Here is a 9,407-nt window from a genome sequence, read left to right as displayed (position 1 = left end):
CCCATGTCAAAAAGGGCAGCCAACTTAAGGGGGTGAGGGGGAAGAAAAGAGAACAGGAAGTCCAAGAGCTCTAGAAAACTGTTCCAGGGATGAGAACTGAAATAAATGGCATTTAACCTAGAGAGAAAGAAGAGGGGAAACGTCATAGAACTTCAAGAACTGTAAGAGGTTACTGTGAAGCAAAAGGAATGAAGTGTTCTACATATGCATTAGACGAGTAAAAGAGGTGAGTAGGCTTAAATTCCATCCCCAGGTAACTGCTACAGATATTAGGAAAAGCTAGGCTAGCTTGTGCTTGCACAGATTTCTTTGAGAAGCACAGAATTTTGGGAACACGTGCGCTGGAGCTGCTGAAACAAATGACTGAAGACAGCTGCCCAGACAGTAAACAGCCACTGTTTACTTTGATTGCTTCTTGGGCTTCAGGACACAGGCTGAAATTTAAAGGGTAAGTGAAATCTTTCCATAGTCACACAAGAGATGGCTGGGAAGCAACAATTCTGAATTAACTGTCCAAGATGTCCTGTTTCCTACACTTAATACAAAACCTTTTTGCAAACAAGTGCATCTAAAGCTCCAGTTCCCATTACAGTGCTTGATACAGAAGCTTAAAAAACCATCTTGTGGGCTAAAATAAAATACTTCATTCTAGCAAAATTGGTTATGAGCATCTGAAAAATGAGTGTATTCACAAGTTCACAATGGTTTAGCTGTACAGAAATGTCCAGAAGAGTTAAGGCACACCAGTGACAGGAGGACATCGACACACACAGGATCCTTATGCAGAGGAAGCCAGCCCAGTCAGATGTAAACCCAACCAAGTTCAGATCACAGGCAGCTTTGGACCTGAACGAGAAACCCCACTTGAGAATAACTATGCACTTTAAGTGAATGCCTATTGACCCTAATTGCTTTACTCTAACTTCTCTAGATATCCTCCTGATGACAAGTCCCCTGTTTTAATTAAACCTGTTCTTAATAAGACCATGCCAATCAAGTGCATAGCTTAATTTTGAGAGGCCAACCTTGCTGGCAAGAAACAGAATTGGGAAAACAAGCTACAGAAAAACAAGGTTAGAGGAAACAGTCCCTCCTCCATGTCTCCTTTGTCCCTGGTTTCATAACAAGCAACACAGCTCTGTTCAACTCTAGGTTTCTGCTCACTTGCCCCTACAGTATTTTGGCAACTGCCATTTGGCTTAGATTTCACATCACTGGTTAGCCTTCTCATTTCTTCCCTTCAGAAACCCTTCCTACATGGCCTTCCAAGGACTGGTGAATCGTTACAGTGCCATAGCTGCACCGTTCATAACCACATTTTCATCTCACACATCACCAGATTTCTTAAATCCTCATTTAAAATAGAAAATGAAGTAAAACACTGAATAATTTCTATAAACCACTTTTTGCCTTAGCCTATGGGGTCTAAGAATCCAAAGGATAAAGGTACTTGGTAGCGTGACGAGGGATGAGAGCAGCACCTAGTTAAATTTTAGCTGATTTTTGGTACACCATGGTTGCAGGATGTGCTGTTCTGGGTCACTCGCAGCTGTACCAGTGAAGAGGTGATCGATGATCAGATGATCACTTCTCTACTTCACAGAGTGTGCACTAGCAGCAGCTCCTGAAGGTACAGAGAGGAAAATTAGAGGGTATTCAAACAGCTATCTTGGAAGGGGCCCTTCCCAGCAAGGAAGGACCAGCTGGCGCTGAGCACCCTAAATCTGATCAAAAGGATTATCACCCTGGGTAAAGAGGCAGCCGTTTTGGAGAGTTTTTGTTTGGGTTTTTCTGTTTCTTTGTTTCTTTGTTTGATTTTAAAGAAGGTCCAGACTCTGCAGTGGAGGAAAATCTCAAAACATCACCTAATTCCAAATATTTGATCAACTATTGTCCTTTAAACTGTGGTCCAGGCTGGGGAGTATCCTTTTGTATCTTTGCAGTCAGTCCTTACGCAATCAGCGTAGGAGGAGAGAGTCTGGAGTGAAAGGGTAAGGCTAACATGTGCAAAGTCCATTTTAGGTGTTTTGTTAACTTGCTTGTGGAAGATGTCCATTAATGATTGAAGGAGGAACAAGGTGAGGAGAATAATCAGTAGTTTGACTGGAGTTTAATTTAAGCAGACATATTAAATATTGATGCACTCACAGAGTCTAAAGGACACTCATTTGTCTTCGGCAGCCACAGAAGACAACGCTTCTGAGGTTATAAATTAACCCTTCATGTGAGAGGCGAGAAGCATGAGGCTTGTCAAGTGCTATTTGACCACTTTAAACAGGGTCACTACACCTTCTCTCAGATTTGTGTGAAAGGGAACAAGACTGTTTCAGCTGCAAAGAACACAGATTTCCGAGGAGATGCCAACAAAGTACCACAAAACTCCCTGGTGCCATCACAGCTGCGCTGACAGGGAATATTTCCTACTTTGTCTGGGAAGACGCAGATGTAGTGGCAGAATAGTCCCTCCCACAGTCTGGCTGTCACTGATAACACTAAATCCAAGGTTTCCACACCACCATCCCCTGCAGAGCTCCCCTAACAGGGGCAAGGCCTGGAGTGTGTGCTCAGATGAACTGTGTCCCCAGTCTGACAAACCGGTCAGCTGCACACTAGAGAGATGGAGAGGAACTTTGTACAGCAGCATGTGGTGACAAGACAAGGGGGAATGGCTTAAAACTGAAAGAGGGGAGGTGTATAATAGATAATAGGAAAAAAGTTTTTACAGTGAGGGTGGTGAGGCCCTGGCACAGGTTGCCCTGGGAAGTTGTGGATGCCTCATCCCTGGAAGTGTTCAAGGTCAGTCTGGATGGAGCCCTGAAAAAGCTGGTGGGGGGGAAGGTGTCCCTGCCCACAGCAGGGGAGCTGGAACTAGATGATCTACAAGGTTCTTTCCAATCCAAGCCATCCTAGGATCCAAATGCTGCTTTGTAAATCAGTTTCCTATGTTAGTCTACAAGTCTACATATGTGCAAAATAAACCTGCAAAGATTTTTAACAAAATAAAAGCAGCAGCCATCTAGCTTTAAAAAACTGTAGTCTTTCTTCTTTTTTGTTTCTTTACTTTTATATGACTGAATGGGTGAAGGTTTTTTAGGTTCTTACACTGCCCATGTAGTAAATGAGGATGTCACCTGTATGTCCTCATGAGGGTATTACCAAAAGAGGGAAAAGCTATGTAATCAAAGAATTTTAACTTGCTTATCACTTCAATGCTCTTGTTACACAACACAGTCAACCAATGCAGCTGCAAGGAGTGTTTTCTGAAGATGTTTGAGGTACAGTTTCTTAGTAAAAGTTCATTGTAACAAACTAGAGAACTGCAATAATTTTTACACAACATAATCTTCTGAATATGCCGCATATATTTGCGTTCCCTAAATTGATAAAGGAACTATTTGGGTTTGGCAAATAATGAAGTTTTCTATATTTGGAACATTAGGGAAAATCACATTATTTTAAAGCTATTTTAAAAATCACATACACTTCAACTAAAATACAAAAGTACACAATGTAATGACAAGTAAGTGCTGACAGCATGAATCACATCTGCTAAGAGAGTAAAATAGAAATAAAATTAGCCCTGTATCTCTAACCAAAGGGATTTATCAGTTCTATTTTCTTCCAGGAAATATCTAGCAGGATATTTTTATTATGGCATAGGTCCCTCATGACCTTCAGGTTTGCCATAAATTCACAAAGATCAATGCCAGCACAAACCACAAATGCTATTTTTTACTGAGATACAAATTTTATGTTGTTCAACCCCAACTTCCCTTTCCTGATCCTGTTAACATGCCCCTCACAGTAAAGCTAATCCCCATTTAGGATGGTGCATTATCATACTGGGAGAGTTCAAGAAAGCACTCACTGTTGCAGGAAAAAGATTCCATCTTCTTTAGAGATCAGAAGATTCATTACAGAGAAAGGCAAGAGTCAGAACTGTCTCTTATAGCAGCAAATCCTGTATATATGAATATGTATGGTTACATTAGAGAACCAGATGACTGTGAAAACACCAGCATATTAAAGAAATCACAATACATAAATAAATCACTTTTTCAGAAAACAACTCAGTAACTTTTCCTTTCCCCCCATCACACAAGCAGTTTATGCGCCCTAAATACAATAGCTTTCTGAGGTACTGTATTTAGGACACATAAAGTGCTTGTTTAACTAGAGGGAGGCAGACTTATTTATGCTATCTCTGCTTTTTTGTTCTTAATCTGGAATATCAAATCTTTTCTGAGTTCTATTTTGTATTAGCTTCATGCTTTAATGGGCTAGAATAACCACCTCTATGGAAGAATACCATCCAAAATGGTTAAACATATTTTGACTTTCAGCAGTGGATGCACAGAAAATAGAGAACTGGTCCTTAGTACTGTTGAAAAGCATTGTGATCAGGAACAAGGCAAATCCCAAATGTCCCAAACTGCAGTGAAGGCTGCAGTAATCAGAGCTGTGGCAGAGGGTCCGGTGAGGTGGCTGAAAGGCATTAAAGAGCATCCTAGAGGGAAATAACAACGTGTTTGTTTTACCCAGCATTATCTCCAGGCTCTCCCTGCTGGCACATAACAAGGAGGGGGCTGTTACCAACATCACACGCTGCTGCTGCTCCAGTGGGACTCAAACCATTCCCTGCTGTGACAGTCAGATGCTCCAGAAATCCTCAGTTCTCCCCCCATGGACAGCTTTTGGTCTTTGTAAAGACCATACAAAAAATACTTTGACATCTTTTTGCTCTGGAGCTGAAGTCATCTGTTTGGCCCATGTTTGCAACCTCAACAAGTCAAAGGCAAGTATCTCTGTTGAGGTGGTCACCAGGTAGAGCATCAGTCCTCGAGATGGCTCCTCAGAAGCAGCGTTTGCTTATTCCCTGCAGAAAATTCATCTATTTCTTGCCAACAGAGGGTACTGAAGTTTAATGGCACACATTTACCAGGGCAGGAAGCAGCACAATGCATTCCTGTGAGACTCTGCAGAGTACAGACATGCTCTGTTCATCTTGCTTGAGTACTAAGTTCATTTAATAGACCTGAGTTAGCTCTCCCCTCTCTTATTCAACCATACTAAAATATTAAGGAAGGGATTTATTTTCTGTCAATCAAATGGAAAAGATAACAGCAGCAGTATGAAACAGCCAGAAACCTAAACTTATTTCATTGCTATCTCTTTCAATGTAAATGCTGTCTTTTTTTTTTTTTTTCTGTATAATGCAGTCCTGCTACTTCAGATGTAGCATTATTTCTAATGCTGCCCTTAGCCTACTGTTGGGTCCTCACAGGCTGAGACCAGCATCCCAAATTACACTCCATTTTTCTGGTTATGCTCATGCATTGATCTGTTGGCAATACAGCACGTGCTGAAATAGTTCACAATTAATCACTCCAAATATCTGTAAAGAGCCCCAAAAAAACCCCACATCCTTTAATTTTGACTGCCAAGGCAAACTTGGTGAGTGCAGAGACCAAAGGGAAAGCAAGATCCCACAATGGGAGAAGGTTATTTTAAGCTTATGTCAAGCAGACACCCAGGGCTTGTCTAAATATAGATTTGTCCACTGTAAACACCCTTAGTCTGCATTTAGTGCAGACACATGCAGAGTTACTCAGCAATGACAGACAAGATTTGCATCCACACCCAGGCCCACTCAATAGCACTCAATCATAACCAGTTCCCCAAAAAAATAGTTTGTAAGTGGGTTTCTGCTTCCAAAGAAAAGCATTAATCAAGAAAAGCTTATCTCCTGCTATTGGCACAACGCTTTTGCCATCTAAGCTCTCAAGAAGAGAAGCAAGCTCACCAAGGGGCTGCAGCTTTCAGGCTCAGCTCTTTTACTTACCATGGTTTGCAAAGAACAGGCAAGGAGGGGCTGTGCAGACGTGTTCCTTGAGCCTCTGCAGTGGCTCACATGTGACAATGCAGGAAACAGCCTGTGCTGGGCAGGTGTGGGGCATTGTTCTGCCACTCAGAAATCCTGGCTTTCACACCGTGGTTTCCTGCTTCTTCCTGTCCTGCCCTTGTTAATGCTTGCTCTGCTTCTGAGCTGTCAATCCTTTTATTCTGCAGCATACACATTGTGCTGTGCTGGACTCTCTGTCTCGAGGTCTGGGAAACTCACTGCATTTGCAAAGAGCTTGGACAACTTACAACCAGTAAATTAGCTGAAAACGTGCTTGATCTGACAACTACAATGTAAACATATCCAGTGTGTCCTCCACTGCAATGTGATACTCGCTCCAAGTTTATGTGAATCATCTCCCCAGTGACTGTGAAGAGAACTGGAAACCACTGTCTGTTTACTGGTTATTGGAGCTTCCTTACCAAAAAAGTACAAACACAAAAAAAAGTCTTCACTGAAACAACTTGGGAACTCCTCTGTAACTTTACTGTAAACCAGACATAAATGTTTAACTGTACCTATGTAAAACTTTCTTTAGATTTTGGGCTGTGCTACTTGAAGAGCTTACAGCAAAGGTAGCCAGAAGAACGGCTTGGAATGCTGTATTACAGTAGGTTTGCAGCCCAAGTGCCAATTCTGTGCTCCTGTGATGATCCAGAGGCAGAGTCGTGCAGGGTCAGCATTTGGGATGGCTCCAAACCTCAGGGTAATAGCTGAACCTAGAGGGGCTTTCAACTCTGACATACAGCCTCCATCAACTGCCTTATGTAACAAGATCTATCATCAAAACCCTTGCAATCTACTTCACAACGAAGTATTCCAGCTTGTCCAATAGTCATTACAACAAATAATGGAACAACTAGAAAATCAGAAAACCAAATGTTCAGTAGGTAAATGTGTTACGTCCCTGACCCGAAAACAGGACAAGGAAGGTTCCTTATTCTCATGTGACACTTCTAATGCCACATATCTACACAGCAGGTCATGCACAAGGCCCTACAGAGTTCCTCTACCATTCTGAGAGCATAAGCATTTACTTTTGATTGCCACTGTCTGTGGCTTTTTCCCTATTTGAGGAAGACTCCAGAAACTTGTCAGAAATAACACTCCTTACCCAACACAGCCATGGCATTATAATTTTACAGAGCACCTGCTGCTGAGCACAAATCAGGCATCAGATGTATCCTGCTAGAAGCAGCCAGAGTCATGAGGAAGCACCGTGGTCATTAGCATGAACAGCTCTTCACAACTGCTGTCAATATTCAGAAACATTAATTCAACATTTGAACAAGGCAGAAAGAGTTTCTTTACAGCACTTGAGCCTTGGACAGTTGGTGTTATCCATATTTCACACGGGGTGCTTGTAACACTTCCCAGTACAACAGGAAAAAAGACATACACAAGGAGAACCCTCCTCTTCTGCCAAGTGCATCTATTGTGCAGTGGTTTCCTTTAACCCACAGAATTCCTGGGCTCAGGAACAGTGGATGAAAAGGTCTGTGCATCACACATCTAAGCAAGACAGCAAATGGCAGATTCCTACCAGTCTGTTTCACTCCATGCAATCCCACCTTGGAATCATGAAATCATTAAGGCTGGAAAGGACTTAAAGAACCGAGTCCAAGCTTTGACCAAACACCGCCATGTCAGCTAAACCACAGCACTAAGTGCCACATCCAGTCATTTTTTGAGCACTTCCACGGATGGCAGCTCTAACATCCCTGGTCAGCACAGGGTTCCAATGCTTAACCATCCTTTCAGTGTAGAAATTCCTCCTGATACCAAACCTGGATCTGCCCTGGCACAGCTTGAGTTTACGTTCTCTCATCCTATTGCTGGTTGCCTGGGAGAAGAGGCTGCTCCCCACCTGGCTACATCATCCTTTCAGGAAGTTCAGAGCAATGAGGCTTCCCCGAGCCTCCTTTTCTCCAGGCTAAAAACATAGCAATGAGGCTTCCCTGAGCCTCCTTTTCTCCTGGCTAAAAACACCCCATGACAGCAAGAGCAGGAGAGAGAGGCTGAACCACCAGCCCAGTGACTTCAGTCTTAAAAAGCCCAGGGCTCTCTCACACATAAATAGAGCCCCAAGTGACTGATTTAGATGGCATTCAGACAATGTCACTGGAGAACTTGCAAGTGGCTCACTCTAATAGGCACAGACAGGTCTGCTTTAGAAATTTTGTAGCACGTTCACGTCCAGTCTAAACTCATTTGGACAGTTTCTAGCTAAGGTTGCTTTGATCCTCCTGCCCCTTTATAACACCTGAACCTCAAAACCTTTTGCTTTTTGGTTAGCAATTAGCCCACTTACCACATCTAATGTAGAGAGTAAAGCCTTGTCCTTGGATTCACAAGGCTTTGGAGAAGCCTTTTGTTGTTATAGCTGCTTGGTTTGGTGTCTTCCCCAAGCTAACTCATGTATTAAAGACAAATACTGACCACTTTCAGCAGGAACTCAGGGTGCTTCCTGAAAGGAAGCAGTCCTGCCTTGAACTGTGGGATTGCACAAGTCAGAGAGTGACATGAGACCAAAGGCCAAGGTTCAGCAACAGGGTGGGATTTCGGAGGGTTACGGCAGGGCTTGCAGTGAGCTTTTCAGATTCTTCTCTGAGGGATGAGCCTGCCCCAGAGAAAGGTTATTCCCTCACTGACTCATGGGGATTACTCTTAGGTAATGGAAAGTCCCTCAAATGAGGCAGAGCATCTGCAAGGATATTAAAATGATTTGAGAGTCTTTGAGGCAAAGAAAAGTGTTCATTTGACCAAAAAAAAAAAAAAAAATAGAACCTTCCTTACTCGATGATACTTACCTGCACATTGCATAAACAGTTGAAACACTGGAGAAAGTTTGTTTTAAATATCTCTACACAGGCTTGCAATTTATTTTTAACACACAAAGTATCCCTATGCAGTTAATACTTGTGTAAACTGACACTTAAATTTCCTCTTCCACTTATTGCTGTTTTCTCCTCTCTCACCTCCCCATATGGTCATTAAAGGAAGTCACAGAATTTGACCAATAATCCAAGTGGTACAGACTTCATATGCAATAAGATGGCATCCTAAACATCAGGTTAAAGTTTCATAGGAAATGCCATTGCTTCAAGTTGCAGAAATGTTTTTTCTTAAATATTATTTTATATATCCACCACTAAGGAAAATAATCTTAGAGGACATGTACCCTAGTCAACAGAGTTGAAGTAAAACAGATTAAAAAGATGAATTGCAAATTTGAATATGTCAACAGTGAATTAAAGCTGCATTTGCAGAAGATAATTATTTTCCTCCAAGGGAAGTTTTCTTCTTTAGGTTGACAAACCACCTTAAGTTTCTACAGTCCAGAGATGGAAAACACCCTTAATGGCTTTCGCTAACCTGTCTTTGAAATTGTGCAGTAATTATGTAACTGCTCTGGAAACAGGAGAGGAGCAGCCAGGAACCCTGCCTCTGAGCAGAGCACATGGGAGGGGAAAGACAAACAAAAGAAGTCTTTGCTGAGTCCTTG

General features: G+C 42.2%; 1 long non-coding RNA gene across 1 annotated transcript; it reads right to left on the bottom strand.

Annotated features, from left to right (window-relative positions):
* Window positions 1-1,496: 1,496 nt before the first annotated feature.
* Window positions 1,497-7,833, bottom strand: LOC121336049. Its single transcript, XR_005952679.1, has 3 exons — window positions 5,843-7,833; window positions 3,869-3,961; window positions 1,497-1,624 (listed from the first exon to the last, which is right to left on the bottom strand). It is a non-coding gene; the product is annotated as an uncharacterized LOC121336049 (long non-coding RNA).
* Window positions 7,834-9,407: the final 1,574 nt, after the last annotated feature.

Source organism: Onychostruthus taczanowskii, unplaced genomic scaffold (assembly GCF_017590055.1).
Source record: "Onychostruthus taczanowskii isolate IOZ18803 unplaced genomic scaffold, ASM1759005v1 scaffold22, whole genome shotgun sequence".
Lineage (NCBI taxonomy): Eukaryota > Metazoa > Chordata > Aves > Passeriformes > Passeridae > Onychostruthus > Onychostruthus taczanowskii.
The sequence above is the reverse complement of the archived record's forward strand: the minus strand, read 5'-3'. Positions and strand labels throughout refer to the sequence as shown.